The sequence below is a fragment of the Lissotriton vulgaris genome, chromosome 4_1 (assembly GCF_964263255.1).
Source record: "Lissotriton vulgaris chromosome 4_1, aLisVul1.2, whole genome shotgun sequence".
Classification (NCBI taxonomy): domain Eukaryota; kingdom Metazoa; phylum Chordata; class Amphibia; order Caudata; family Salamandridae; genus Lissotriton; species Lissotriton vulgaris.
The window spans coordinates 520705001-520731765 of record NC_141691.1 but is presented as its reverse complement, the minus strand read 5'-3'; the positions used below and the strand labels follow the sequence as shown (position 1 = coordinate 520731765).

Sequence of the window (26765 nt, the reverse complement as noted above, 5' to 3'; positions counted from 1 at the left end):
CGATGAATTCCTGCACAATCAGGATCCCCGGGAAAACACAAGAGGGACACCTAGTGGCTGCTGATGGCGCACAGACAGCTGGTACACCTTCTCTCACCTATCTCGTTATTCAGCTTGCTGGAAGAATACATTGCGCTTAAGCGATTCAAGAGTGCAAAGGAGAAGAGTGCTCCAAAGTAGATGTATGCATCACAGCAGGGTTTTCCAGCAATTTACCTTTCTGTTGAGCTGGTACTGCACTTCACGCCAACATAGAGCACCTGACTGGGTGGGGGACTGCGTGCGCACAAAGGTGGCTTAGGTCAATGGGGGCAAAGCAACCTGGGGCACAGGAGAACAAGCCCCATTCCTCCGCTTTCATCTATTGGGAGGGGTGCCTTTTTAAAGACCTTCTTTTAAAAAAAGATACACAGACAAATTAAGCAATCTATGCTTTAGAGGGATCTTCCCTGACCGGGAATCGAACCCGGGCCGCGGCGGTGAAAGCGCCGAATCCTAGCCACTAGACCACCAGGGAGTAGATGCTCTAGTGTGCCTGCCTTGCTCACCCCCTTATTGTGACTAAGCTAACTCCAATATAAAAATTAACGGTAAAGTCCGAGTGGGAGAAATTTAGGTGTCACACAGTGTGTTTGTTATAAGCAATTACTTTTAACCTCCTGCAAAAGACTTTTAACTCTGCAATCACCTCTTGCTGGACAGCTGGTGCTACAGCAGCAAGCATAAAAAGGTAGTTGAAGAAAGTAAATCCTTGGGTCTCACCAGGGTGGCCGAGTGTTTAAGGCGTTGGACTTAAGATCCAATGGACGTTTGTCCGCATGGGTTTGAGCCCCATTCCTGGTATGGGTTTTCAGCAGGTTTGTAGGAATGTGCAGATGCTTTTGAAAAGCATTTTCCTCCGCCCTCCTCGGCCTCCCACTGCCCCTCCCCAACGGTCCCCATTCAAGCCTCAGGTGTGGAGTCTGCTGCTACTCTTCTACCAGCATGGATGCTTCCCAGAGCAATGAAGTGCCATCTACACAGAGCCCCTGCCTAGAGAAATACACCTCCTATGTCTTTTTCCACTATAGGGAGCAGGAGAAACTGATTGCTTCCTGGGCAACATGGGTCTGCCGCTAGAATTTGCAGATTTCTCCCCTTTTTTTGATTTACGCCTACAGGCTCTCCCTTCCCAGTGGAGCAGGATCTGCTGATGCAGGCCCGGCTGGCTCAAACGTGCAAAGGGTTCTCCACAGGCCTCTGGGAAAGAAATTGAGCAGAGTTTCCTGCCCCGCCTCCTCTCGCCTTCCGAACGGGCAATGCCCTGACGGGTCCCCCACAACCTATCCTGCCCATGCCCACACCCCTGTATATGAGGGTGACCCATGTCCCTCACCCTCCATGCTCGAATGGAAGGCCTGTGTGTCCTGAGGGGAGCACCAGACAGGCATCTCTCAGGCCAGGCAGACACCTGCAGTACCTGTTAAGCTCCAAAGCCTGTACATTCCCAAGATGCAACAGGTCACTATGCAAATCAGGCAGCCCTTGCCACACCCTCCTCGCCTCTGGCCTCTGCCGCTTTCCGTACGTGCAGCTCAGCTTTTTCTTACCCAGAGGCAGACTTCCGTTTTAGCAAACAGGTGGGTTGCAGTGGGTCCAGGACGCCATTTGGAGACAAAGCCTGCGGCCCAGTCAAAGGAGGACTACCTGCCACAGGCCATGGGGTCAGAAGCCTACAAAAGGAAGCGCGCCTCGGAATACAGGATCTCACTTGCTCAAGAGCCTTGCCTCCCACCATGGGAAGCAGCTCTAAAGGAACCTTGCGAAAATCATATTTTGAGCGATACTGCGTCATGCTAGGCAAATTGTGAGTCAGAAAAGCAACTTCATTTTGAGAAGCCCTGACCTACGGGAAGGAAAAGCTTTCAAGGTCAGAAGAGGGACTTTTCCCTGACCGGGAATCGAACCCGGGCCGCGGCGGTGAGAGCGCCGAATCCTAACCACTAGACCACCAGGGAGCCCAGAGCCGTGCAGCAAAAGTTCATACACTGCTCTCCGAGTGACAAAGCTCATGGGGGCTGAAAACATATTTTATTCTACAGCAAATATGAATCGGAACTTAATCCTCATGATGCCACCAGACTGCCTGTCACTTCCAGGCACAGGCCATCCTCTCCCCCTTGCTACTGAACCGATGAATTCCTGCACAATCAGGATCCCCGGGAAAACACAAGAGGGACACCTAGTGGCTGCTGATGGCGCACAGACAGCTGGTACACCTTCTCTCACCTATCTCGTTATTCAGCTTGCTGGAAGAATACATTGCGCTTAAGCGATTCAAGAGTGCAAAGGAGAAGAGTGCTCCAAAGTAGATGTATGCATCACAGCAGGGTTTTCCAGCAATTTACCTTTCTGTTGAGCTGGTACTGCACTTCACGCCAACATAGAGCACCTGACTGGGTGGGGGACTGCGTGCGCACAAAGGTGGCTTAGGTCAATGGGGGCAAAGCAACCTGGGGCACAGGAGAACAAGCCCCATTCCTCCGCTTTCATCTATTGGGAGGGGTGCCTTTTTAAAGACCTTCTTTTAAAAAAAGATACACAGACAAATTAAGCAATCTATGCTTTAGAGGGATCTTCCCTGACCGGGAATCGAACCAGGCCGCGGCGGTGAAAGCGCCGAATCCTAGCCACTAGACCACCAGGGAGTAGATGCTCTAGTGTGCCTGCCTTGCTCACCCCCTTATTGTGACTAAGCTAACTCCAATATAAAAATTAACGGTAAGGTCCGAGTGGGAGAAAGTTAGGTGTCACACAGTGTGTTTGTTATAAGCAATTACTTTTAACCTCCTGCAAAAGCCTTTTAACTCTGCAATCACCTCTTGCTGGACAGCTGGTGCTACAGCAGCAAGCATAAAAAGGGAGTTGAAGAAAGTAAATCCTTGGGTCTCACCAGGGTGGCCGAGTGGTTAAGGCGTTGGACTTAAGATCCAATGGACGTTTGTCCGCATGGGTTCGAGCCCCATTCCTGGTATGGGTTTTCAGCAGGTTTGTAGGAACGTGCAGATGCTTTTGAAAAGCATTTTCCTCCGCCCTCCTCGGCCTCCCACTGCCCCTCCCCAACGGTCCCCATTCAAGCCTCAGGTGTGGAGTCTGCTGCTACTCTTCTACCAGCATGGATGCTTCCCAGAGCAATGAAGTGCCATCTACACAGAGCCCCTGCCTAGAGAAATACACCTCCTATGTCTTTTTCCACTATAGGGAGCAGGAGAAACTGATTGCTTCCTGGGCAACATGGGTCTGCCACTAGAATTTGCAGATTTCTCCCCTTTTTTTGATTTACGCCTACAGGCTCTCCCTTCCCAGTGGAGCAGGATCTGCTGATGCAGGCCCGGCTGGCTCAAACGTGCAAAGGGTTCTCCACAGGCCTCTGGGAAAGAAATTGAGCAGAGTTTCCTGCCCCGCCTCCTCTCGCCTTCCGAACGGGCTTCCAAACGGGCAATGCCCTGACGGGTCCCCCACAACCTATCCTGCCCATGCCCACACCCCTGTATATGAGGGTGACCCATGTCCCTCACCCTTCATGCTCGAATGGAAGGCCTGTGTGTCCTGAGGGGAGCACCAGACAGGCATCTCTCAGGCCAGGCAGACACCTGCAGTACCTGTTAAGCTCCAAAGCCTGTACATTCCCAAGATGCAACAGGTCACTATGCAAATCAGGCAGCCCTTGCCACACCCTCCCCGCCTCTGGCCTCTGCCGCTTTCCGTACGTGCAGCTCAGCTTTTTCTTACCCAGAGGCAGACTTCCGTTTTAGCAAACAGGTGGGTTGCAGTGGGTCCAGGACGCCATTTGGAGACAAAGCCTGCGGCCCAGTCAAAGGAGGACTACCTGCCACAGGCCATGGGGTCAGAAGCCTACAAAAGGAAGCGCGCCTCGGAATACAGGATCTCACTTGCTCAAGAGCCTTGCCTCCCACCATGGGAAGCAGCTCTAAAGGAACCTTGCGAAAATCATATTTTGAGCGATACTGCCACATGCTAGGCAAATTGTGAGTCAGAAAAGCAACTTCATTTTGAGAAGCCCTGACCTACGGGAAGGAAAAGCTTTCAAGGTCAGAAGAGGGACTTTTCCCTGACCGGGAATCGAACCCGGGCCGCGGCGGTGAGAGCGCCGAATCCTAACCACTAGACCACCAGGGAGCCCAGAGCCGTGCAGCAAAAGTTCATACACTGCTCTCCGAGTGACAAAGCTCATGGGGGCTGAAAACATATTTTATTCTACAGCAAATATGAATCGGAACTTAATCCTCATGATGCCACCAGACTGCCTGTCACTTCCAGGCACAGGCCATCCTCTCCCCCTTGCTACTGAACCGATGAATTCCTGCACAATCAGGATCCCCGGGAAAACCCAAGAGGGACACCTAGTGGCTGCTGATGGCGCACAGACAGCTGGTACACCTTCTCTCACCTATCTCGTTATTCAGCTTGCTGGAAGAATACATTGCGCTTAAGCCATTCAAGAGTGCAAAGGAGAAGAGTGCTCCAAAGTAGATGTATGCATCACAGCAGGGTTTTCCAGCAATTTACCTTTCTGTTGAGCTGGTACTGCACTTCACGCCAACATAGAGCACCTGACTGGGTGGGGGACTGCGTGCGCACAAAGGTGGCTTAGGTCAATGGGGGCAAAGCAACCTGGGGCACAGGAGAACAAGCCCCATTCCTCCGCTTTCATCTATTGGGAGGGGTGCCTTTTTAAAGACCTTCTTTTAAAAAAGATACACAGACAAATTAAGCAATCTATGCTTTAGAGGGATCTTCCCTGACCGGGAATCGAACCCGGGCCGCGGCGGTGAAAGCGCCGAATCCTAGCCACTAGACCACCAGGGAGTAGATGCTCTAGTGTGCCTGCCTTGCTCACCCCCTTATTGTGACTAAGCTAACTCCAATATAAAAATTAACGGTAAAGTCCGAGTGGGAGAAAGTTAGGTGTCACACAGTGTGTTTGTTATAAGCAATTACTTTTAACCTCCTGCAAAAGCCTTTTAACTCTGCAATCACCTCTTGCTGGACAGCTGGTGCTACAGCAGCAAGCATAAAAAGGGAGTTGAAGAAAGTAAATCCTTGGGTCTCACCAGGGTGGCCGAGTGGTTAAGGCGTTGGACTTAATATCCAATGGACGTTTGTCCGCATGGGCTCGAGCCCCATTCCCGGTATGGGTTTTCAGCAGGTTTGTAGGAACGTGCAGATGCTTTTGAAAAGCATTTTCCTCCGCCCTCCTCGGCCTCCCACTGCCCCTCCCCAACGGTCCCCATTCAAGCCTCAGGTGTGGAGTCTGCTGCTACTCTTCCACCAGCATGGATGCTTCCCAGAGCAATGAAGTGCCATCTACACAGAGCCCCTGCCTAGAGAAATACACCTTCTATGTCTTTTTCCACTATAGGGGGTAGGAGAAACTGATTGCTTCCTGGGCAACATGGGTCTGCCGCTAGAATTTGCAGATTTCTCCCCTTTTTTTGATTTACGCCTACAGGCTCTCCCTTCCCAGTGGAGCAGGATCTGCTGATGCAGGCCCGGCTGGCTCAAACGTGCAAAGGGTTCTCCACAGGCCTCTGGGAAAGAAATTGAGCAGAGTTTCCTGCCCCGCCTCCTCTCGCCTTCCGAACGGGCAATGCCCTGACGGGTCCCCCACAACCTATCCTGCCCATGCCCACACCCCTGTATATGAGGGTGACCCATGTCCCTCACCCTCCATGCTCAAATGGAAGGCCTGTGTGTCCTGAGGGGAGCACCAGACAGGCATCTCTCAGGCCAGGCAGACACCTGCAGTACCTGTTAAGCTCCAAAGCCTGTACATTCCCAAGATGCAACAGGTCACTATGCAAATCAGGCAGCCCTTGCCACACCCTCCCCGCCTCTGGCCTCTGCCGCTTTCCGTACGTGCAGCTCAGCTTTTTCTTACCCAGAGGCAGACTTCCGTTTTAGCAAACAGGTGGGTTGCAGTGGGTCCAGGACGCCATTTGGAGACAAAGCCTGCGGCCCAGTCAAAGGAGGACTACCTGCCACAGGCCATGGGGTCAGAAGCCTACAAAAGGAAGCGCGCCTCGGAATACAGGATCTCACTTGCTCAAGAGCCTTGCCTCCCACCATGGGAAGCAGCTCTAAAGGAACCTTGCGAAAATCATATTTTGAGCGATACTGCGTCATGCTAGGCAAATTGTGAGTCAGAAAAGCAACTTCATTTTGAGACGCCCTGACCTACGGGAAGGAAAAGCTTTCAAGGTCAGAAGAGGGACTTTTCCCTGACCGGGAATCGAACCCGGGCCGCGGCGGTGAGAGCGCCGAATCCTAACCACTAGACCACCAGGGAGCCCAGAGCCGTGCAGCAAAAGTTCATACACTGCTCTCCGAGTGACAAAGCTCATGGGGGCTGAAAACATATTTTATTCTACAGCAAATATGAATCGGAACTTAATCCTCATGATGCCACCAGACTGCCTGTCACTTCCAGGCACAGGCCATCCTCTCCCCCTTGCTACTGAACCGATGAATTCCTGCACAATCAGGATCCCCGGGAAAACCCAAGAGGGACACCTAGTGGCTGCTGATGGCGCACAGACAGCTGGTACACCTTCTCTCACCTATCTCGTTATTCAGCTTGCTGGAAGAATACATTGCGCTTAAGCGATTCAAGAGTGCAAAGGAGAAGAGTGCTCCAAAGTAGATGTATGCATCACAGCAGGGTTTTCCAGCAATTTACCTTTCTGTTGAGCTGGTACTGCACTTCACGCCAACATAGAGCACCTGACTGGGTGGGGGACTGCGTGCGCACAAAGGTGGCTTAGGTCAATGGGGGCAAAGCAACCTGGGGCACAGGAGAACAAGCCCCATTCCTCCGCTTTCATCTATTGGGAGGGGTGCCTTTTTAAAGACCTTCTTTTAAAAAAGATACACAGACAAATTAAGCAATCTATGCTTTAGAGGGATCTTCCCTGACCGGGAATCGAACCGGGGCCGCGGCGGTGAAAGCGCCGAATCCTAGCCACTAGACCACCAGGGAGTAGATGCTCTAGTGTGCCTGCCTTGCTCACCCCCTTATTGTGACTAAGCTAACTCCAATATAAAAATTAACGGTAAAGTCCGAGTGGGAGAAAGTTAGGTGTCACACAGTGTGTTTGTTATAAGCAATTACTTTTAACCTCCTGCAAAAGCCTTTTAACTCTGCAATCACCTCTTGCTGGACAGCTGGTGCTACAGCAGCAAGCATAAAAAGGTAGTTGAAGAAAGTAAATCCTTGGGTCTCACCAGGGTGGCCGAGTGGTTAAGGCGTTGGACTTAAGATCCAATGGACGTTTGTCCGCATGGGTTCGAGCCCCATTCCTGGTATGGGTTTTCAGCAGGTTTGTAGGAACGTGCAGATGCTTTTGAAAAGCATTTTCCTCCGCCCTCCTCGGCCTCCCACTGCCCCTCCCCAACGGTCCCCATTCAAGCCTCAGGTGTGGAGTCTGCTGCTACTCTTCTACCAGCATGGATGCTTCCCAGAGCAATGAAGTGCCATCTACACAGAGCCCCTGCCTAGAGAAATACACCTCCTATGTCTTTTTCCACTATAGGGAGCAGGAGAAACTGATTGCTTCCTGGGCAACATGGGTCTGCCACTAGAATTTGCAGATTTCTCCCCTTTTTTTGATTTACGCCTACAGGCTCTCCCTTCCCAGTGGAGCAGGATCTGCTGATGCAGGCCCGGCTGGCTCAAACGTGCAAAGGGTTCTCCACAGGCCTCTGGGAAAGAAATTGAGCAGAGTTTCCTGCCCCGCCTCCTCTCGCCTTCCGAACGGGCTTCCAAACGGGCAATGCCCTGACGGGTCCCCCACAACCTATCCTGCCCATGCCCACACCCCTGTATATGAGGGTGACCCATGTCCCTCACCCTTCATGCTCGAATGGAAGGCCTGTGTGTCCTGAGGGGAGCACCAGACAGGCATCTCTCAGGCCAGGCAGACACCTGCAGTACCTGTTAAGCTCCAAAGCCTGTACATTCCCAAGATGCAACAGGTCACTATGCAAATCAGGCAGCCCTTGCCACACCCTCCCCGCCTCTGGCCTCTGCCGCTTTCCGTACGTGCAGCTCAGCTTTTTCTTACCCAGAGGCAGACTTCCGTTTTAGCAAACAGGTGGGTTGCAGTGGGTCCAGGACGCCATTTGGAGACAAAGCCTGCGGCCCAGTCAAAGGAGGACTACCTGCCACAGGCCATGGGGTCAGAAGCCTACAAAAGGAAGCGCGCCTCGGAATACAGGATCTCACTTGCTCAAGAGCCTTGCCTCCCACCATGGGAAGCAGCTCTAAAGGAACCTTGCGAAAATCATATTTTGAGCGATACTGCCACATGCTAGGCAAATTGTGAGTCAGAAAAGCAACTTCATTTTGAGAAGCCCTGACCTACGGGAAGGAAAAGCTTTCAAGGTCAGAAGAGGGACTTTTCCCTGACCGGGAATCGAACCCGGGCCGCGGCGGTGAGAGCGCCGAATCCTAACCACTAGACCACCAGGGAGCCCAGAGCCGTGCAGCAAAAGTTCATACACTGCTCTCCGAGTGACAAAGCTCATGGGGGCTGAAAACATATTTTATTCTACAGCAAATATGAATCGGAACTTAATCCTCATGATGCCACCAGACTGCCTGTCACTTCCAGGCACAGGCCATCCTCTCCCCCTTGCTACTGAACCGATGAATTCCTGCACAATCAGGATCCCCGGGAAAACCCAAGAGGGACACCTAGTGGCTGCTGATGGCGCACAGACAGCTGGTACACCTTCTCTCACCTATCTCGTTATTCAGCTTGCTGGAAGAATACATTGCGCTTAAGCCATTCAAGAGTGCAAAGGAGAAGAGTGCTCCAAAGTAGATGTATGCATCACAGCAGGGTTTTCCAGCAATTTACCTTTCTGTTGAGCTGGTACTGCACTTCACGCCAACATAGAGCACCTGACTGGGTGGGGGACTGCGTGCGCACAAAGGTGGCTTAGGTCAATGGGGGCAAAGCAACCTGGGGCACAGGAGAACAAGCCCCATTCCTCCGCTTTCATCTATTGGGAGGGGTGCCTTTTTAAAGACCTTCTTTTAAAAAAGATACACAGACAAATTAAGCAATCTATGCTTTAGAGGGATCTTCCCTGACCGGGAATCGAACCGGGGCCGCGGCGGTGAAAGCGCCGAATCCTAGCCACTAGACCACCAGGGAGTAGATGCTCTAGTGTGCCTGCCTTGCTCACCCCCTTATTGTGACTAAGCTAACTCCAATATAAAAATTAACGGTAAAGTCCGAGTGGGAGAAAGTTAGGTGTCACACAGTGTGTTTGTTATAAGCAATTACTTTTAACCTCCTGCAAAAGCCTTTTAACTCTGCAATCACCTCTTGCTGGACAGCTGGTGCTACAGCAGCAAGCATAAAAAGGGAGTTGAAGAAAGTAAATCCTTGGGTCTCACCAGGGTGGCCGAGTGGTTAAGGCGTTGGACTTAAGATCCAATGGACGTTTGTCCGCATGGGCTCGAGCCCCATTCCTGGTATGGGTTTTCAGCAGGTTTGTAGGAACGTGCAGATGCTTTTGAAAAGCATTTTCCTCCGCCCTCCTCGGCCTCCCACTGCCCCTCCCCAACGGTCCCCATTCAAGCCTCAGGTGTGGAGTCTGCTGCTACTCTTCCACTAGCATGGATGCTTCCCAGAGCAATGAAGTGCCATCTACACAGAGCCCCTGCCTAGAGAAATACACCTTCTATGTCTTTTTCCACTATAGGGAGTAGGAGAAACTGATTGCTTCCTGGGCAACATGGGTCTGCCGCTAGAATTTGCAGATTTCTCCCCTTTTTTTGATTTACGCCTACAGGCTCTCCCTTCCCAGTGGAGCAGGATCTGCTGATGCAGGCCCGGCTGGCTCAAACGTGCAAAGGGTTCTCCACAGGCCTCTGGGAAAGAAATTGAGCAGAGTTTCCTGCCCCGCCTCCTCTCGCCTTCCGAACGGGCAATGCCCTGACGGGTCCCCCACAACCTATCCTGCCCATGCCCACACCCCTGTATATGAGGGTGACCCATGTCCCTCACCCTCCATGCTCAAATGGAAGGCCTGTGTGTCCTGAGGGGAGCACCAGACAGGCATCTCTCAGGCCAGGCAGACACCTGCAGTACCTGTTAAGCTCCAAAGCCTGTACATTCCCAAGATGCAACAGGTCACTATGCAAATCAGGCAGCCCTTGCCACACCCTCCCCGCCTCTGGCCTCTGCCGCTTTCCGTACGTGCAGCTCAGCTTTTTCTTACCCAGAGGCAGACTTCCGTTTTAGCAAACAGGTGGGTTGCAGTGGGTCCAGGACGCCATTTGGAGACAAAGCCTGCGGCCCAGTCAAAGGAGGACTACCTGCCACAGGCCATGGGGTCAGAAGCCTACAAAAGGAAGCGCGCCTCGGAATACAGGATCTCACTTGCTCAAGAGCCTTGCCTCCCACCATGGGAAGCAGCTCTAAAGGAACCTTGCGAAAATCATATTTTGAGCGATACTGCCACATGCTAGGCAAATTGTGAGTCAGAAAAGCAACTTCATTTTGAGAAGCCCTGACCTACGGGAAGGAAAAGCTTTCAAGGTCAGAAGAGGGACTTTTCCCTGACCGGGAATCGAACCCGGGCCGCGGCGGTGAGAGCGCCGAATCCTAACCACTAGACCACCAGGGAGCCCAGAGCCGTGCAGCAAAAGTTCATACACTGCTCTCCGAGTGACAAAGCTCATGGGGGCTGAAAACATATTTTATTCTACAGCAAATATGAATCGGAACTTAATCCTCATGATGCCACCAGACTGCCTGTCACTTCCAGGCACAGGCCATCCTCTCCCCCTTGCTACTGAACCGATGAATTCCTGCACAATCAGGATCCCCGGGAAAACCCAAGAGGGACACCTAGTGGCTGCTGATGGCGCACAGACAGCTGGTACACCTTCTCTCACCTATCTCGTTATTCAGCTTGCTGGAAGAATACATTGCGCTTAAGCGATTCAAGAGTGCAAAGGAGAAGAGTGCTCCAAAGTAGATGTATGCATCACAGCAGGGTTTTCCAGCAATTTACCTTTCTGTTGAGCTGGTACTGCACTTCACGCCAACATAGAGCACCTGACTGGGTGGGGGACTGCGTGCGCACAAAGGTGGCTTAGGTCAATGGGGGCAAAGCAACCTGGGGCACAGGAGAACAAGCCCCATTCCTCCGCTTTCATCTATTGGGAGGGGTGCCTTTTTAAAGACCTTCTTTTAAAAAAGATACACAGACAAATTAAGCAATCTATGCTTTAGAGGGATCTTCCCTGACCGGGAATCGAACCCGGGCCGCGGCGGTGAAAGCGCCGAATCCTAGCCACTAGACCACCAGGGAGTAGATGCTCTAGTGTGCCTGCCTTGCTCACCCCCTTATTGTGACTAAGCTAACTCCAATATAAAAATTAACGGTAAAGTCCGAGTGGGAGAAAGTTAGGTGTCACACAGTGTGTTTGTTATAAGCAATTACTTTTAACCTCCTGCAAAAGCCTTTTAACTCTGCAATCACCTCTTGCTGGACAGCTGGTGCTACAGCAGCAAGCATAAAAAGGGAGTTGAAGAAAGTAAATCCTTGGGTCTCACCAGGGTGGCCGAGTGGTTAAGGCGTTGGACTTAATATCCAATGGACGTTTGTCCGCATGGGCTCGAGCCCCATTCCTGGTATGGGTTTTCAGCAGGTTTGTAGGAACGTGCAGATGCTTTTGAAAAGCATTTTCCTCCGCCCTCCTCGGCCTCCCACTGCCCCTCCCCAACGGTCCCCATTCAAGCCTCAGGTGTGGAGTCTGCTGCTACTCTTCCACCAGCATGGATGCTTCCCAGAGCAATGAAGTGCCATCTACACAGAGCCCCTGCCTAGAGAAATACACCTTCTATGTCTTTTTCCACTATAGGGGGTAGGAGAAACTGATTGCTTCCTGGGCAACATGGGTCTGCCGCTAGAATTTGCAGATTTCTCCCCTTTTTTTGATTTACGCCTACAGGCTCTCCCTTCCCAGTGGAGCAGGATCTGCTGATGCAGGCCCGGCTGGCTCAAACGTGCAAAGGGTTCTCCACAGGCCTCTGGGAAAGAAATTGAGCAGAGTTTCCTGCCCCGCCTCCTCTCGCCTTCCGAACGGGCAATGCCCTGACGGGTCCCCCACAACCTATCCTGCCCATGCCCACACCCCTGTATATGAGGGTGACCCATGTCCCTCACCCTCCATGCTCAAATGGAAGGCCTGTGTGTCCTGAGGGGAGCACCAGACAGGCATCTCTCAGGCCAGGCAGACACCTGCAGTACCTGTTAAGCTCCAAAGCCTGTACATTCCCAAGATGCAACAGGTCACTATGCAAATCAGGCAGCCCTTGCCACACCCTCCCCGCCTCTGGCCTCTGCCGCTTTCCGTACGTGCAGCTCAGCTTTTTCTTACCCAGAGGCAGACTTCCGTTTTAGCAAACAGGTGGGTTGCAGTGGGTCCAGGACGCCATTTGGAGACAAAGCCTGCGGCCCAGTCAAAGGAGGACTACCTGCCACAGGCCATGGGGTCAGAAGCCTACAAAAGGAAGCGCGCCTCGGAATACAGGATCTCACTTGCTCAAGAGCCTTGCCTCCCACCATGGGAAGCAGCTCTAAAGGAACCTTGCGAAAATCATATTTTGAGCGATACTGCCACATGCTAGGCAAATTGTGAGTCAGAAAAGCAACTTCATTTTGAGAAGCCCTGACCTACGGGAAGGAAAAGCTTTCAAGGTCAGAAGAGGGACTTTTCCCTGACCGGGAATCGAACCCGGGCCGCGGCGGTGAGAGCGCCGAATCCTAACCACTAGACCACCAGGGAGCCCAGAGCCGTGCAGCAAAAGTTCATACACTGCTCTCCGAGTGACAAAGCTCATGGGGGCTGAAAACATATTTTATTCTACAGCAAATATGAATCGGAACTTAATCCTCATGATGCCACCAGACTGCCTGTCACTTCCAGGCACAGGCCATCCTCTCCCCCTTGCTACTGAACCGATGAATTCCTGCACAATCAGGATCCCCGGGAAAACCCAAGAGGGACACCTAGTGGCTGCTGATGGCGCACAGACAGCTGGTACACCTTCTCTCACCTATCTCGTTATTCAGCTTGCTGGAAGAATACATTGCGCTTAAGCCATTCAAGAGTGCAAAGGAGAAGAGTGCTCCAAAGTAGATGTATGCATCACAGCAGGGTTTTCCAGCAATTTACCTTTCTGTTGAGCTGGTACTGCACTTCACGCCAACATAGAGCACCTGACTGGGTGGGGGACTGCGTGCGCACAAAGGTGGCTTAGGTCAATGGGGGCAAAGCAACCTGGGGCACAGGAGAACAAGCCCCATTCCTCCGCTTTCATCTATTGGGAGGGGTGCCTTTTTAAAGACCTTCTTTTAAAAAAGATACACAGACAAATTAAGCAATCTATGCTTTAGAGGGATCTTCCCTGACCGGGAATCGAACCCGGGCCGCGGCGGTGAAAGCGCCGAATCCTAGCCACTAGACCACCAGGGAGTAGATGCTCTAGTGTGCCTGCCTTGCTCACCCCCTTATTGTGACTAAGCTAACTCCAATATAAAAATTAACGGTAAAGTCCGAGTGGGAGAAAGTTAGGTGTCACACAGTGTGTTTGTTATAAGCAATTACTTTTAACCTCCTGCAAAAGCCTTTTAACTCTGCAATCACCTCTTGCTGGACAGCTGGTGCTACAGCAGCAAGCATAAAAAGGGAGTTGAAGAAAGTAAATCCTTGGGTCTCACCAGGGTGGCCGAGTGGTTAAGGCGTTGGACTTAAGATCCAATGGACGTTTGTCCGCATGGGCTCGAGCCCCATTCCTGGTATGGGTTTTCAGCAGGTTTGTAGGAACGTGCAGATGCTTTTGAAAAGCATTTTCCTCCGCCCTCCTCGGCCTCCCACTGCCCCTCCCCAACGGTCCCCATTCAAGCCTCAGGTGTGGAGTCTGCTGCTACTCTTCCACTAGCATGGATGCTTCCCAGAGCAATGAAGTGCCATCTACACAGAGCCCCTGCCTAGAGAAATACACCTTCTATGTCTTTTTCCACTATAGGGAGTAGGAGAAACTGATTGCTTCCTGGGCAACATGGGTCTGCCGCTAGAATTTGCAGATTTCTCCCCTTTTTTTGATTTACGCCTACAGGCTCTCCCTTCCCAGTGGAGCAGGATCTGCTGATGCAGGCCCGGCTGGCTCAAACGTGCAAAGGGTTCTCCACAGGCCTCTGGGAAAGAAATTGAGCAGAGTTTCCTGCCCCGCCTCCTCTCGCCTTCCGAACGGGCAATGCCCTGACGGGTCCCCCACAACCTATCCTGCCCATGCCCACACCCCTGTATATGAGGGTGACCCATGTCCCTCACCCTCCATGCTCAAATGGAAGGCCTGTGTGTCCTGAGGGGAGCACCAGACAGGCATCTCTCAGGCCAGGCAGACACCTGCAGTACCTGTTAAGCTCCAAAGCCTGTACATTCCCAAGATGCAACAGGTCACTATGCAAATCAGGCAGCCCTTGCCACACCCTCCCCGCCTCTGGCCTCTGCCGCTTTCCGTACGTGCAGCTCAGCTTTTTCTTACCCAGAGGCAGACTTCCGTTTTAGCAAACAGGTGGGTTGCAGTGGGTCCAGGACGCCATTTGGAGACAAAGCCTGCGGCCCAGTCAAAGGAGGACTACCTGCCACAGGCCATGGGGTCAGAAGCCTACAAAAGGAAGCGCGCCTCGGAATACAGGATCTCACTTGCTCAAGAGCCTTGCCTCCCACCATGGGAAGCAGCTCTAAAGGAACCTTGCGAAAATCATATTTTGAGCGATACTGCCACATGCTAGGCAAATTGTGAGTCAGAAAAGCAACTTCATTTTGAGAAGCCCTGACCTACGGGAAGGAAAAGCTTTCAAGGTCAGAAGAGGGACTTTTCCCTGACCGGGAATCGAACCCGGGCCGCGGCGGTGAGAGCGCCGAATCCTAACCACTAGACCACCAGGGAGCCCAGAGCCGTGCAGCAAAAGTTCATACACTGCTCTCCGAGTGACAAAGCTCATGGGGGCTGAAAACATATTTTATTCTACAGCAAATATGAATCGGAACTTAATCCTCATGATGCCACCAGACTGCCTGTCACTTCCAGGCACAGGCCATCCTCTCCCCCTTGCTACTGAACCGATGAATTCCTGCACAATCAGGATCCCCGGGAAAACCCAAGAGGGACACCTAGTGGCTGCTGATGGCGCACAGACAGCTGGTACACCTTCTCTCACCTATCTCGTTATTCAGCTTGCTGGAAGAATACATTGCGCTTAAGCGATTCAAGAGTGCAAAGGAGAAGAGTGCTCCAAAGTAGATGTATGCATCACAGCAGGGTTTTCCAGCAATTTACCTTTCTGTTGAGCTGGTACTGCACTTCACGCCAACATAGAGCACCTGACTGGGTGGGGGACTGCGTGCGCACAAAGGTGGCTTAGGTCAATGGGGGCAAAGCAACCTGGGGCACAGGAGAACAAGCCCCATTCCTCCGCTTTCATCTATTGGGAGGGGTGCCTTTTTAAAGACCTTCTTTTAAAAAAGATACACAGACAAATTAAGCAATCTATGCTTTAGAGGGATCTTCCCTGACCGGGAATCGAACCCGGGCCGCGGCGGTGAAAGCGCCGAATCCTAGCCACTAGACCACCAGGGAGTAGATGCTCTAGTGTGCCTGCCTTGCTCACCCCCTTATTGTGACTAAGCTAACTCCAATATAAAAATTAACGGTAAAGTCCGAGTGGGAGAAAGTTAGGTGTCACACAGTGTGTTTGTTATAAGCAATTACTTTTAACCTCCTGCAAAAGCCTTTTAACTCTGCAATCACCTCTTGCTGGACAGCTGGTGCTACAGCAGCAAGCATAAAAAGGGAGTTGAAGAAAGTAAATCCTTGGGTCTCACCAGGGTGGCCGAGTGGTTAAGGCGTTGGACTTAATATCCAATGGACGTTTGTCCGCATGGGCTCGAGCCCCATTCCTGGTATGGGTTTTCAGCAGGTTTGTAGGAACGTGCAGATGCTTTTGAAAAGCATTTTCCTCCGCCCTCCTCGGCCTCCCACTGCCCCTCCCCAACGGTCCCCATTCAAGCCTCAGGTGTGGAGTCTGCTGCTACTCTTCCACCAGCATGGATGCTTCCCAGAGCAATGAAGTGCCATCTACACAGAGCCCCTGCCTAGAGAAATACACCTTCTATGTCTTTTTCCACTATAGGGGGTAGGAGAAACTGATTGCTTCCTGGGCAACATGGGTCTGCCGCTAGAATTTGCAGATTTCTCCCCTTTTTTTGATTTACGCCTACAGGCTCTCCCTTCCCAGTGGAGCAGGATCTGCTGATGCAGGCCCGGCTGGCTCAAACGTGCAAAGGGTTCTCCACAGGCCTCTGGGAAAGAAATTGAGCAGAGTTTCCTGCCCCGCCTCCTCTCGCCTTCCGAACGGGCAATGCCCTGACGGGTCCCCCACAACCTATCCTGCCCATGCCCACATCCCTGTATATGAGGGTGACCCATGTCCCTCACCCTCCATGCTCAAATGGAAGGCCTGTGTGTCCTGAGGGGAGCACCAGACAGGCATCTCTCAGGCCAGGCAGACACCTGCAGTACCTGTTAAGCTCCAAAGCCTGTACATTCCCAAGATGCAACAGGTCACTATGCAAATCAGGCAGCCCTTGCCACACCCTCCCCGCCTCTGGCCTCTGCCGCTTTCCGTACGTGCAGCTCAGCTTTTTCTTACCCAGAGGCAGACTTCCGTTTTAGCAAACAGGTGGGTTGCAGTGGGTCCAGGACGCCATTTGGAGACAAAGCCTGCGGCCCAGTCAAAGGAGGACTACCTGCCACAGGCCATGGGGTCAGAAGCCTACAAAAGGAAGCGCGCCTCGGAATACAGGATCTCACTTGCTCAAGAGCCTTGCCTCCCACCATGGGAAGCAGCTCTAAAGGAACCTTGCGAAAATCATATTTTGAGCGATACTGCGTCATGCTAGGCAAATTGTGAGTCAGAAAAGCAACTTCATTTTGAGACGCCCTGACCTACGGGAAGGAAAAGCTTTCAAGGTCAGAAGAGGGACTTTTCCCTGACCGGGAATCGAACCCGGGCCGCGGCGGTGAGAGCGCCGAATCCTAACCACTAGACCACCAGGGAGCCCAGAGCCGTGCAGCAAAAGTTCATACACTGCTCTCCGAGTGACAAAGCTCATGGGGGCTGAAAACATATTTTATTCTACAGCAAATATGAATCGGAACTTAATCCTCATGATGCCACCAGACTGCCTGTCACTTCCAGGCACAGGCCATCCTCTCCCCCTTGCTACTGAACCGATGAATTCCTGCACAATCAGGATCCCCGGGAAAACCCAAGAGGGACACCTAGTGGCTGCTGATGGCGCACAGACAGCTGGTACACCTTCTCTCACCTATCTCGTTATTCAGCTTGCTGGAAGAATACATTGCGCTTAAGCGATTCAAGAGTGCAAAGGAGAAGAGTGCTCCAAAGTAGATGTATGCATCACAGCAGGGTTTTCCAGCAATTTACCTTTCTGTTGAGCTGGTACTGCACTTCACGCCAACATAGAGCACCTGACTGGGTGGGGGACTGCGTGCGCACAAAGGTGGCTTAGGTCAATGGGGGCAAAGCAACCTGGGGCACAGGAGAACAAGCCCCATTCCTCCGCTTTCATCTATTGGGAGGGGTGCCTTTTTAAAGACCTTCTTTTAAAAAAGATACACAGACAAATTAAGCAATCTATGCTTTAGAGGGATCTTCCCTGACCGGGAATCGAACCGGGGCCGCGGCGGTGAAAGCGCCGAATCCTAGCCACTAGACCACCAGGGAGTAGATGCTCTAGTGTGCCTGCCTTGCTCACCCCCTTATTGTGACTAAGCTAACTCCAATATAAAAATTAACGGTAAAGTCCGAGTGGGAGAAAGTTAGGTGTCACACAGTGTGTTTGTTATAAGCAATTACTTTTAACCTCCTGCAAAAGCCTTTTAACTCTGCAATCACCTCTTGCTGGACAGCTGGTGCTACAGCAGCAAGCATAAAAAGGTAGTTGAAGAAAGTAAATCCTTGGGTCTCACCAGGGTGGCCGAGTGGTTAAGGCGTTGGACTTAAGATCCAATGGACGTTTGTCCGCATGGGTTCGAGCCCCATTCCTGGTATGGGTTTTCAGCAGGTTTGTAGGAACGTGCAGATGCTTTTGAAAAGCATTTTCCTCCGCCCTCCTCGGCCTCCCACTGCCCCTCCCCAACGGTCCCCATTCAAGCCTCAGGTGTGGAGTCTGCTGCTACTCTTCTACCAGCATGGATGCTTCCCAGAGCAATGAAGTGCCATCTACACAGAGCCCCTGCCTAGAGAAATACACCTCCTATGTCTTTTTCCACTATAGGGAGCAGGAGAAACTGATTGCTTCCTGGGCAACATGGGTCTGCCACTAGAATTTGCAGATTTCTCCCCTTTTTTTGATTTACGCCTACAGGCTCTCCCTTCCCAGTGGAGCAGGATCTGCTGATGCAGGCCCGGCTGGCTCAAACGTGCAAAGGGTTCTCCACAGGCCTCTGGGAAAGAAATTGAGCAGAGTTTCCTGCCCCGCCTCCTCTCGCCTTCCGAACGGGCTTCCAAACGGGCAATGCCCTGACGGGTCCCCCACAACCTATCCTGCCCATGCCCACACCCCTGTATATGAGGGTGACCCATGTCCCTCACCCTTCATGCTCGAATGGAAGGCCTGTGTGTCCTGAGGGGAGCACCAGACAGGCATCTCTCAGGCCAGGCAGACACCTGCAGTACCTGTTAAGCTCCAAAGCCTGTACATTCCCAAGATGCAACAGGTCACTATGCAAATCAGGCAGCCCTTGCCACACCCTCCCCGCCTCTGGCCTCTGCCGCTTTCCGTACGTGCAGCTCAGCTTTTTCTTACCCAGAGGCAGACTTCCGTTTTAGCAAACAGGTGGGTTGCAGTGGGTCCAGGACGCCATTTGGAGACAAAGCCTGCGGCCCAGTCAAAGGAGGACTACCTGCCACAGGCCATGGGGTCAGAAGCCTACAAAAGGAAGCGCGCCTCGGAATACAGGATCTCACTTGCTCAAGAGCCTTGCCTCCCACCATGGGAAGCAGCTCTAAAGGAACCTTGCGAAAATCATATTTTGAGCGATACTGCCACATGCTAGGCAAATTGTGAGTCAGAAAAGCAACTTCATTTTGAGAAGCCCTGACCTACGGGAAGGAAAAGCTTTCAAGGTCAGAAGAGGGACTTTTCCCTGACCGGGAATCGAACCCGGGCCGCGGCGGTGAGAGCGCCGAATCCTAACCACTAGACCACCAGGGAGCCCAGAGCCGTGCAGCAAAAGTTCATACACTGCTCTCCGAGTGACAAAGCTCATGGGGGCTGAAAACATATTTTATTCTACAGCAAATATGAATCGGAACTTAATCCTCATGATGCCACCAGACTGCCTGTCACTTCCAGGCACAGGCCATCCTCTCCCCCTTGCTACTGAACCGATGAATTCCTGCACAATCAGGATCCCCGGGAAAACCCAAGAGGGACACCTAGTGGCTGCTGATGGCGCACAGACAGCTGGTACACCTTCTCTCACCTATCTCGTTATTCAGCTTGCTGGAAGAATACATTGCGCTTAAGCCATTCAAGAGTGCAAAGGAGAAGAGTGCTCCAAAGTAGATGTATGCATCACAGCAGGGTTTTCCAGCAATTTACCTTTCTGTTGAGCTGGTACTGCACTTCACGCCAACATAGAGCACCTGACTGGGTGGGGGACTGCGTGCGCACAAAGGTGGCTTAGGTCAATGGGGGCAAAGCAACCTGGGGCACAGGAGAACAAGCCCCATTCCTCCGCTTTCATCTATTGGGAGGGGTGCCTTTTTAAAGACCTTCTTTTAAAAAAGATACACAGACAAATTAAGCAATCTATGCTTTAGAGGGATCTTCCCTGACCGGGAATCGAACCCGGGCCGCGGCGGTGAAAGCGCCGAATCCTAGCCACTAGACCACCAGGGAGTAGATGCTCTAGTGTGCCTGCCTTGCTCACCCCCTTATTGTGACTAAGCTAACTCCAATATAAAAATTAACGGTAAAGTCCGAGTGGGAGAAAGTTAGGTGTCACACAGTGTGTTTGTTATAAGCAATTACTTTTAACCTCCTGCAAAAGCCTTTTAACTCTGCAATCACCTCTTGCTGGACAGCTGGTGCTACAGCAGCAAGCATAAAAAGGGAGTTGAAGAAAGTAAATCCTTGGGTCTCACCAGGGTGGCCGAGTGGTTAAGGCGTTGGACTTAAGATCCAATGGACGTTTGTCCGCATGGGCTCGAGCCCCATTCCTGGTATGGGTTTTCAGCAGGTTTGTAGGAACGTGCAGATGCTTTTGAAAAGCATTTTCCTCCGCCCTCCTCGGCCTCCCACTGCCCCTCCCCAACGGTCCCCATTCAAGCCTCAGGTGTGGAGTCTGCTGCTACTCTTCCACCAGCATGGATGCTTCCCAGAGCAATGAAGTGCCATCTACACAGAGCCCCTGCCTAGAGAAATACACCTTCTATGTCTTTTTCCACTATAGGGAGTAGGAGAAACTGATTGCTTCCTGGGCAACATGGGTCTGCCGCTAGAATTTGCAGATTTCTCCCCTTTTTTTGATTTACGCCTACAGGCTCTCCCTTCCCAGTGGAGCAGGATCTGCTGATGCAGGCCCGGCTGGCTCAAACGTGCAAAGGGTTCTCCACAGGCCTCTGGGAAAGAAATTGAGCAGAGTTTCCTGCCCCGCCTCCTCTCGCCTTCCGAACGGGCAATGCCCTGACGGGTCCCCCACAACCTATCCTGCCCATGCCCACACCCCTGTATATGAGGGTGACCCATGTCCCTCACCCTCCATGCTCAAATGGAAGGCCTGTGTGTCCTGAGGGGAGCACCAGACAGGCATCTCTCAGGCCAGGCAGACACCTGCAGTACCTGTTAAGCTCCAAAGCCTGTACATTCCCAAGATGCAACAGGTCACTATGCAAATCAGGCAGCCCTTGCCACACCCTCCCCGCCTCTGGCCTCTGCCGCTTTCCGTACGTGCAGCTCAGCTTTTTCTTACCCAGAGGCAGACTTCCGTTTTAGCAAACAGGTGGGTTGCAGTGGGTCCAGGACGCCATTTGGAGACAAAGCCTGCGGCCCAGTCAAAGGAGGACTACCTGCCACAGGCCATGGGGTCAGAAGCCTACAAAAGGAAGCGCGCCTCGGAATACAGGATCTCACTTGCTCAAGAGCCTTGCCTCCCACCATGGGAAGCAGCTCTAAAGGAACCTTGCGAAAATCATATTTTGAGCGATACTGCGTCATGCTAGGCAAATTGTGAGTCAGAAAAGCAACTTCATTTTGAGACGCCCTGACCTACGGGAAGGAAAAGCTTTCAAGGTCAGAAGAGTGACTTTTCCCTGACCGGGAATCGAACCCGGGCCGCGGCGGTGAGAGCGCCGAATCCTAACCACTAGACCACCAGGGAGCCCAGAGCCGTGCAGCAAAAGTTCATACACTGCTCTCCGAGTGACAAAGCTCATGGGGGCTGAAAACATATTTTATTCTACAGCAAATATGAATCGGAACTTAATCCTCATGATGCCACCAGACTGCCTGTCACTTCCAGGCACAGGCCATCCTCTCCCCCTTGCTACTGAACCGATGAATTCCTGCACAATCAGGATCCCCGGGAAAACACAAGAGGGACACCTAGTGGCTGCTGATGGCGCACAGACAGCTGGTACACCTTCTCTCACCTATCTCGTTATTCAGCTTGCTGGAAGAATACATTGCGCTTAAGCGATTCAAGAGTGCAAAGGAGAAGAGTGCTCCAAAGTAGATGTATGCATCACAGCAGGGTTTTCCAGCAATTTACCTTTCTGTTGAGCTGGTACTGCACTTCACGCCAACATAGAGCACCTGACTGGGTGGGGGACTGCGTGCGCACAAAGGTGGCTTAGGTCAATGGGGGCAAAGCAACCTGGGGCACAGGAGAACAAGCCCCATTCCTCCGCTTTCATCTATTGGGAGGGGTGCCTTTTTAAAGACCTTCTTTTAAAAAAGATACACAGACAAATTAAGCAATCTATGCTTTAGAGGGATCTTCCCTGACCGGGAATCGAACCGGGGCCGCGGCGGTGAAAGCGCCGAATCCTAGCCACTAGACCACCAGGGAGTAGATGCTCTAGTGTGCCTGCCTTGCTCACCCCCTTATTGTGACTAAGCTAACTCCAATATAAAAATTAACGGTAAAGTCCGAGTGGGAGAAAGTTAGGTGTCACACAGTGTGTTTGTTATAAGCAATTACTTTTAACCTCCTGCAAAAGCCTTTTAACTCTGCAATCACCTCTTGCTGGACAGCTGGTGCTACAGCAGCAAGCATAAAAAGGTAGTTGAAGAAAGTAAATCCTTGGGTCTCACCAGGGTGGCCGAGTGGTTAAGGCGTTGGACTTAAGATCCAATGGACGTTTGTCCGCATGGGTTCGAGCCCCATTCCTGGTATGGGTTTTCAGCAGGTTTGTAGGAACGTGCAGATGCTTTTGAAAAGCATTTTCCTCCGCCCTCCTCGGCCTCCCACTGCCCCTCCCCAACGGTCCCCATTCAAGCCTCAGGTGTGGAGTCTGCTGCTACTCTTCTACCAGCATGGATGCTTCCCAGAGCAATGAAGTGCCATCTACACAGAGCCCCTGCCTAGAGAAATACACCTCCTATGTCTTTTTCCACTATAGGGAGCAGGAGAAACTGATTGCTTCCTGGGCAACATGGGTCTGCCACTAGAATTTGCAGATTTCTCCCCTTTTTTTGATTTACGCCTACAGGCTCTCCCTTCCCAGTGGAGCAGGATCTGCTGATGCAGGCCCGGCTGGCTCAAACGTGCAAAGGGTTCTCCACAGGCCTCTGGGAAAGAAATTGAGCAGAGTTTCCTGCCCCGCCTCCTCTCGCCTTCCGAACGGGCTTCCAAACGGGCAATGCCCTGACGGGTCCCCCACAACCTATCCTGCCCATGCCCACACCCCTGTATATGAGGGTGACCCATGTCCCTCACCCTTCATGCTCGAATGGAAGGCCTGTGTGTCCTGAGGGGAGCACCAGACAGGCATCTCTCAGGCCAGGCAGACACCTGCAGTACCTGTTAAGCTCCAAAGCCTGTACATTCCCAAGATGCAACAGGTCACTATGCAAATCAGGCAGCCCTTGCCACACCCTCCCCGCCTCTGGCCTCTGCCGCTTTCCGTACGTGCAGCTCAGCTTTTTCTTACCCAGAGGCAGACTTCCGTTTTAGCAAACAGGTGGGTTGCAGTGGGTCCAGGACGCCATTTGGAGACAAAGCCTGCGGCCCAGTCAAAGGAGGACTACCTGCCACAGGCCATGGGGTCAGAAGCCTACAAAAGGAAGCGCGCCTCGGAATACAGGATCTCACTTGCTCAAGAGCCTTGCCTCCCACCATGGGAAGCAGCTCTAAAGGAACCTTGCGAAAATCATATTTTGAGCGATACTGCCACATGCTAGGCAAATTGTGAGTCAGAAAAGCAACTTCATTTTGAGAAGCCCTGACCTACGGGAAGGAAAAGCTTTCAAGGTCAGAAGAGGGACTTTTCCCTGACCGGGAATCGAACCCGGGCCGCGGCGGTGAGAGCGCCGAATCCTAACCACTAGACCACCAGGGAGCCCAGAGCCGTGCAGCAAAAGTTCATACACTGCTCTCCGAGTGACAAAGCTCATGGGGGCTGAAAACATATTTTATTCTACAGCAAATATGAATCGGAACTTAATCCTCATGATGCCACCAGACTGCCTGTCACTTCCAGGCACAGGCCATCCTCTCCCCCTTGCTACTGAACCGATGAATTCCTGCACAATCAGGATCCCCGGGAAAACCCAAGAGGGACACCTAGTGGCTGCTGATGGCGCACAGACAGCTGGTACACCTTCTCTCACCTATCTCGTTATTCAGCTTGCTGGAAGAATACATTGCGCTTAAGCCATTCAAGAGTGCAAAGGAGAAGAGTGCTCCAAAGTAGATGTATGCATCACAGCAGGGTTTTCCAGCAATTTACCTTTCTGTTGAGCTGGTACTGCACTTCACGCCAACATAGAGCACCTGACTGGGTGGGGGACTGCGTGCGCACAAAGGTGGCTTAGGTCAATGGGGGCAAAGCAACCTGGGGCACAGGAGAACAAGCCCCATTCCTCCGCTTTCATCTATTGGGAGGGGTGCCTTTTTAAAGACCTTCTTTTAAAAAAGATACACAGACAAATTAAGCAATCTATGCTTTAGAGGGATCTTCCCTGACCGGGAATCGAACCCGGGCCGCGGCGGTGAAAGCGCCGAATCCTAGCCACTAGACCACCAGGGAGTAGATGCTCTAGTGTGCCTGCCTTGCTCACCCCCTTATTGTGACTAAGCTAACTCCAATATAAAAATTAACGGTAAAGTCCGAGTGGGAGAAAGTTAGGTGTCACACAGTGTGTTTGTTATAAGCAATTACTTTTAACCTCCTGCAAAAGCCTTTTAACTCTGCAATCACCTCTTGCTGGACAGCTGGTGCTACAGCAGCAAGCATAAAAAGGGAGTTGAAGAAAGTAAATCCTTGGGTCTCACCAGGGTGGCCGAGTGGTTAAGGCGTTGGACTTAAGATCCAATGGACGTTTGTCCGCATGGGCTCGAGCCCCATTCCTGGTATGGGTTTTCAGCAGGTTTGTAGGAACGTGCAGATGCTTTTGAAAAGCATTTTCCTCCGCCCTCCTCGGCCTCCCACTGCCCCTCCCCAACGGTCCCCATTCAAGCCTCAGGTGTGGAGTCTGCTGCTACTCTTCCACCAGCATGGATGCTTCCCAGAGCAATGAAGTGCCATCTACACAGAGCCCCTGCCTAGAGAAATACACCTTCTATGTCTTTTTCCACTATAGGGAGTAGGAGAAACTGATTGCTTCCTGGGCAACATGGGTCTGCCGCTAGAATTTGCAGATTTCTCCCCTTTTTTTGATTTACGCCTACAGGCTCTCCCTTCCCAGTGGAGCAGGATCTGCTGATGCAGGCCCGGCTGGCTCAAACGTGCAAAGGGTTCTCCACAGGCCTCTGGGAAAGAAATTGAGCAGAGTTTCCTGCCCCGCCTCCTCTCGCCTTCCGAACGGGCAATGCCCTGACGGGTCCCCCACAACCTATCCTGCCCATGCCCACACCCCTGTATATGAGGGTGACCCATGTCCCTCACCCTCCATGCTCAAATGGAAGGCCTGTGTGTCCTGAGGGGAGCACCAGACAGGCATCTCTCAGGCCAGGCAGACACCTGCAGTACCTGTTAAGCTCCAAAGCCTGTACATTCCCAAGATGCAACAGGTCACTATGCAAATCAGGCAGCCCTTGCCACACCCTCCCCGCCTCTGGCCTCTGCCGCTTTCCGTACGTGCAGCTCAGCTTTTTCTTACCCAGAGGCAGACTTCCGTTTTAGCAAACAGGTGGGTTGCAGTGGGTCCAGGACGCCATTTGGAGACAAAGCCTGCGGCCCAGTCAAAGGAGGACTACCTGCCACAGGCCATGGGGTCAGAAGCCTACAAAAGGAAGCGCGCCTCGGAATACAGGATCTCACTTGCTCAAGAGCCTTGCCTCCCACCATGGGAAGCAGCTCTAAAGGAACCTTGCGAAAATCATATTTTGAGCGATACTGCGTCATGCTAGGCAAATTGTGAGTCAGAAAAGCAACTTCATTTTGAGACGCCCTGACCTACGGGAAGGAAAAGCTTTCAAGGTCAGAAGAGGGACTTTTCCCTGACCGGGAATCGAACCCGGGCCGCGGCGGTGAGAGCGCCGAATCCTAACCACTAGACCACCAGGGAGCCCAGAGCCGTGCAGCAAAAGTTCATACACTGCTCTCCGAGTGACAAAGCTCATGGGGGCTGAAAACATATTTTATTCTACAGCAAATATGAATCGGAACTTAATCCTCATGATGCCACCAGACTGCCTGTCACTTCCAGGCACAGGCCATCCTCTCCCCCTTGCTACTGAACCGATGAATTCCTGCACAATCAGGATCCCCGGGAAAACCCAAGAGGGACACCTAGTGGCTGCTGATGGCGCACAGACAGCTGGTACACCTTCTCTCACCTATCTCGTTATTCAGCTTGCTGGAAGAATACATTGCGCTTAAGCGATTCAAGAGTGCAAAGGAGAAGAGTGCTCCAAAGTAGATGTATGCATCACAGCAGGGTTTTCCAGCAATTTACCTTTCTGTTGAGCTGGTACTGCACTTCACGCCAACATAGAGCACCTGACTGGGTGGGGGACTGCGTGCGCACAAAGGTGGCTTAGGTCAATGGGGGCAAAGCAACCTGGGGCACAGGAGAACAAGCCCCATTCCTCCGCTTTCATCTATTGGGAGGGGTGCCTTTTTAAAGACCTTCTTTTAAAAAAGATACACAGACAAATTAAGCAATCTATGCTTTAGAGGGATCTTCCCTGACCGGGAATCGAACCGGGGCCGCGGCGGTGAAAGCGCCGAATCCTAGCCACTAGACCACCAGGGAGTAGATGCTCTAGTGTGCCTGCCTTGCTCACCCCCTTATTGTGACTAAGCTAACTCCAATATAAAAATTAACGGTAAAGTCCGAGTGGGAGAAAGTTAGGTGTCACACAGTGTGTTTGTTATAAGCAATTACTTTTAACCTCCTGCAAAAGCCTTTTAAC

General features: G+C 52.1%; 36 non-coding genes across 36 annotated transcripts; 12 read left to right on the top strand and 24 right to left on the bottom strand.

Annotated features, from left to right (window-relative positions):
* Positions 1-445: 445 nt before the first annotated feature.
* On the bottom strand, positions 446-517 carry TRNAE-UUC (transfer RNA glutamic acid (anticodon UUC)). Its single transcript has one exon. It is a non-coding gene; the product is annotated as a tRNA-Glu (tRNA).
* Positions 518-760: 243 nt separating this feature from the next.
* TRNAL-UAA (transfer RNA leucine (anticodon UAA)) lies at positions 761-843 on the top strand. The gene has a single exon. It is a non-coding gene; the product is annotated as a tRNA-Leu (tRNA).
* A 1082-nt stretch (positions 844-1925) lies between these two features.
* On the bottom strand, positions 1926-1997 carry TRNAE-CUC (transfer RNA glutamic acid (anticodon CUC)). The gene has a single exon. It is a non-coding gene; the product is annotated as a tRNA-Glu (tRNA).
* Positions 1998-2930: 933 nt separating this feature from the next.
* Positions 2931-3013, top strand: TRNAL-UAA (transfer RNA leucine (anticodon UAA)). The gene has a single exon. It is a non-coding gene; the product is annotated as a tRNA-Leu (tRNA).
* Positions 3014-4107: 1094 nt separating this feature from the next.
* Positions 4108-4179, bottom strand: TRNAE-CUC (transfer RNA glutamic acid (anticodon CUC)). The gene has a single exon. It is a non-coding gene; the product is annotated as a tRNA-Glu (tRNA).
* Positions 4180-4797: 618 nt separating this feature from the next.
* On the bottom strand, positions 4798-4869 carry TRNAE-UUC (transfer RNA glutamic acid (anticodon UUC)). The gene has a single exon. It is a non-coding gene; the product is annotated as a tRNA-Glu (tRNA).
* A 243-nt stretch (positions 4870-5112) lies between these two features.
* Positions 5113-5195, top strand: TRNAL-UAA (transfer RNA leucine (anticodon UAA)). Its single transcript has one exon. It is a non-coding gene; the product is annotated as a tRNA-Leu (tRNA).
* A 1082-nt stretch (positions 5196-6277) lies between these two features.
* On the bottom strand, positions 6278-6349 carry TRNAE-CUC (transfer RNA glutamic acid (anticodon CUC)). The gene has a single exon. It is a non-coding gene; the product is annotated as a tRNA-Glu (tRNA).
* Positions 6350-6967: 618 nt separating this feature from the next.
* On the bottom strand, positions 6968-7039 carry TRNAE-UUC (transfer RNA glutamic acid (anticodon UUC)). Its single transcript has one exon. It is a non-coding gene; the product is annotated as a tRNA-Glu (tRNA).
* Positions 7040-7282: 243 nt separating this feature from the next.
* TRNAL-UAA (transfer RNA leucine (anticodon UAA)) lies at positions 7283-7365 on the top strand. The gene has a single exon. It is a non-coding gene; the product is annotated as a tRNA-Leu (tRNA).
* A 1094-nt stretch (positions 7366-8459) lies between these two features.
* On the bottom strand, positions 8460-8531 carry TRNAE-CUC (transfer RNA glutamic acid (anticodon CUC)). The gene has a single exon. It is a non-coding gene; the product is annotated as a tRNA-Glu (tRNA).
* Positions 8532-9149: 618 nt separating this feature from the next.
* On the bottom strand, positions 9150-9221 carry TRNAE-UUC (transfer RNA glutamic acid (anticodon UUC)). The gene has a single exon. It is a non-coding gene; the product is annotated as a tRNA-Glu (tRNA).
* A 243-nt stretch (positions 9222-9464) lies between these two features.
* Positions 9465-9547, top strand: TRNAL-UAA (transfer RNA leucine (anticodon UAA)). The gene has a single exon. It is a non-coding gene; the product is annotated as a tRNA-Leu (tRNA).
* A 1082-nt stretch (positions 9548-10629) lies between these two features.
* Positions 10630-10701, bottom strand: TRNAE-CUC (transfer RNA glutamic acid (anticodon CUC)). The gene has a single exon. It is a non-coding gene; the product is annotated as a tRNA-Glu (tRNA).
* Positions 10702-11319: 618 nt separating this feature from the next.
* TRNAE-UUC (transfer RNA glutamic acid (anticodon UUC)) lies at positions 11320-11391 on the bottom strand. Its single transcript has one exon. It is a non-coding gene; the product is annotated as a tRNA-Glu (tRNA).
* Positions 11392-11634: 243 nt separating this feature from the next.
* Positions 11635-11717, top strand: TRNAL-UAA (transfer RNA leucine (anticodon UAA)). The gene has a single exon. It is a non-coding gene; the product is annotated as a tRNA-Leu (tRNA).
* A 1082-nt stretch (positions 11718-12799) lies between these two features.
* On the bottom strand, positions 12800-12871 carry TRNAE-CUC (transfer RNA glutamic acid (anticodon CUC)). Its single transcript has one exon. It is a non-coding gene; the product is annotated as a tRNA-Glu (tRNA).
* A 618-nt stretch (positions 12872-13489) lies between these two features.
* On the bottom strand, positions 13490-13561 carry TRNAE-UUC (transfer RNA glutamic acid (anticodon UUC)). Its single transcript has one exon. It is a non-coding gene; the product is annotated as a tRNA-Glu (tRNA).
* A 243-nt stretch (positions 13562-13804) lies between these two features.
* Positions 13805-13887, top strand: TRNAL-UAA (transfer RNA leucine (anticodon UAA)). The gene has a single exon. It is a non-coding gene; the product is annotated as a tRNA-Leu (tRNA).
* Positions 13888-14969: 1082 nt separating this feature from the next.
* TRNAE-CUC (transfer RNA glutamic acid (anticodon CUC)) lies at positions 14970-15041 on the bottom strand. The gene has a single exon. It is a non-coding gene; the product is annotated as a tRNA-Glu (tRNA).
* Positions 15042-15659: 618 nt separating this feature from the next.
* On the bottom strand, positions 15660-15731 carry TRNAE-UUC (transfer RNA glutamic acid (anticodon UUC)). Its single transcript has one exon. It is a non-coding gene; the product is annotated as a tRNA-Glu (tRNA).
* A 243-nt stretch (positions 15732-15974) lies between these two features.
* On the top strand, positions 15975-16057 carry TRNAL-UAA (transfer RNA leucine (anticodon UAA)). The gene has a single exon. It is a non-coding gene; the product is annotated as a tRNA-Leu (tRNA).
* A 1082-nt stretch (positions 16058-17139) lies between these two features.
* Positions 17140-17211, bottom strand: TRNAE-CUC (transfer RNA glutamic acid (anticodon CUC)). The gene has a single exon. It is a non-coding gene; the product is annotated as a tRNA-Glu (tRNA).
* Positions 17212-17829: 618 nt separating this feature from the next.
* On the bottom strand, positions 17830-17901 carry TRNAE-UUC (transfer RNA glutamic acid (anticodon UUC)). Its single transcript has one exon. It is a non-coding gene; the product is annotated as a tRNA-Glu (tRNA).
* A 243-nt stretch (positions 17902-18144) lies between these two features.
* TRNAL-UAA (transfer RNA leucine (anticodon UAA)) lies at positions 18145-18227 on the top strand. The gene has a single exon. It is a non-coding gene; the product is annotated as a tRNA-Leu (tRNA).
* Positions 18228-19321: 1094 nt separating this feature from the next.
* TRNAE-CUC (transfer RNA glutamic acid (anticodon CUC)) lies at positions 19322-19393 on the bottom strand. The gene has a single exon. It is a non-coding gene; the product is annotated as a tRNA-Glu (tRNA).
* Positions 19394-20011: 618 nt separating this feature from the next.
* On the bottom strand, positions 20012-20083 carry TRNAE-UUC (transfer RNA glutamic acid (anticodon UUC)). Its single transcript has one exon. It is a non-coding gene; the product is annotated as a tRNA-Glu (tRNA).
* Positions 20084-20326: 243 nt separating this feature from the next.
* Positions 20327-20409, top strand: TRNAL-UAA (transfer RNA leucine (anticodon UAA)). Its single transcript has one exon. It is a non-coding gene; the product is annotated as a tRNA-Leu (tRNA).
* Positions 20410-21491: 1082 nt separating this feature from the next.
* On the bottom strand, positions 21492-21563 carry TRNAE-CUC (transfer RNA glutamic acid (anticodon CUC)). The gene has a single exon. It is a non-coding gene; the product is annotated as a tRNA-Glu (tRNA).
* A 618-nt stretch (positions 21564-22181) lies between these two features.
* TRNAE-UUC (transfer RNA glutamic acid (anticodon UUC)) lies at positions 22182-22253 on the bottom strand. The gene has a single exon. It is a non-coding gene; the product is annotated as a tRNA-Glu (tRNA).
* A 243-nt stretch (positions 22254-22496) lies between these two features.
* TRNAL-UAA (transfer RNA leucine (anticodon UAA)) lies at positions 22497-22579 on the top strand. The gene has a single exon. It is a non-coding gene; the product is annotated as a tRNA-Leu (tRNA).
* A 1094-nt stretch (positions 22580-23673) lies between these two features.
* On the bottom strand, positions 23674-23745 carry TRNAE-CUC (transfer RNA glutamic acid (anticodon CUC)). The gene has a single exon. It is a non-coding gene; the product is annotated as a tRNA-Glu (tRNA).
* Positions 23746-24363: 618 nt separating this feature from the next.
* On the bottom strand, positions 24364-24435 carry TRNAE-UUC (transfer RNA glutamic acid (anticodon UUC)). Its single transcript has one exon. It is a non-coding gene; the product is annotated as a tRNA-Glu (tRNA).
* Positions 24436-24678: 243 nt separating this feature from the next.
* On the top strand, positions 24679-24761 carry TRNAL-UAA (transfer RNA leucine (anticodon UAA)). Its single transcript has one exon. It is a non-coding gene; the product is annotated as a tRNA-Leu (tRNA).
* Positions 24762-25843: 1082 nt separating this feature from the next.
* TRNAE-CUC (transfer RNA glutamic acid (anticodon CUC)) lies at positions 25844-25915 on the bottom strand. The gene has a single exon. It is a non-coding gene; the product is annotated as a tRNA-Glu (tRNA).
* Positions 25916-26533: 618 nt separating this feature from the next.
* TRNAE-UUC (transfer RNA glutamic acid (anticodon UUC)) lies at positions 26534-26605 on the bottom strand. Its single transcript has one exon. It is a non-coding gene; the product is annotated as a tRNA-Glu (tRNA).
* Between the last annotated feature and the right edge of the window lie 160 nt (positions 26606-26765).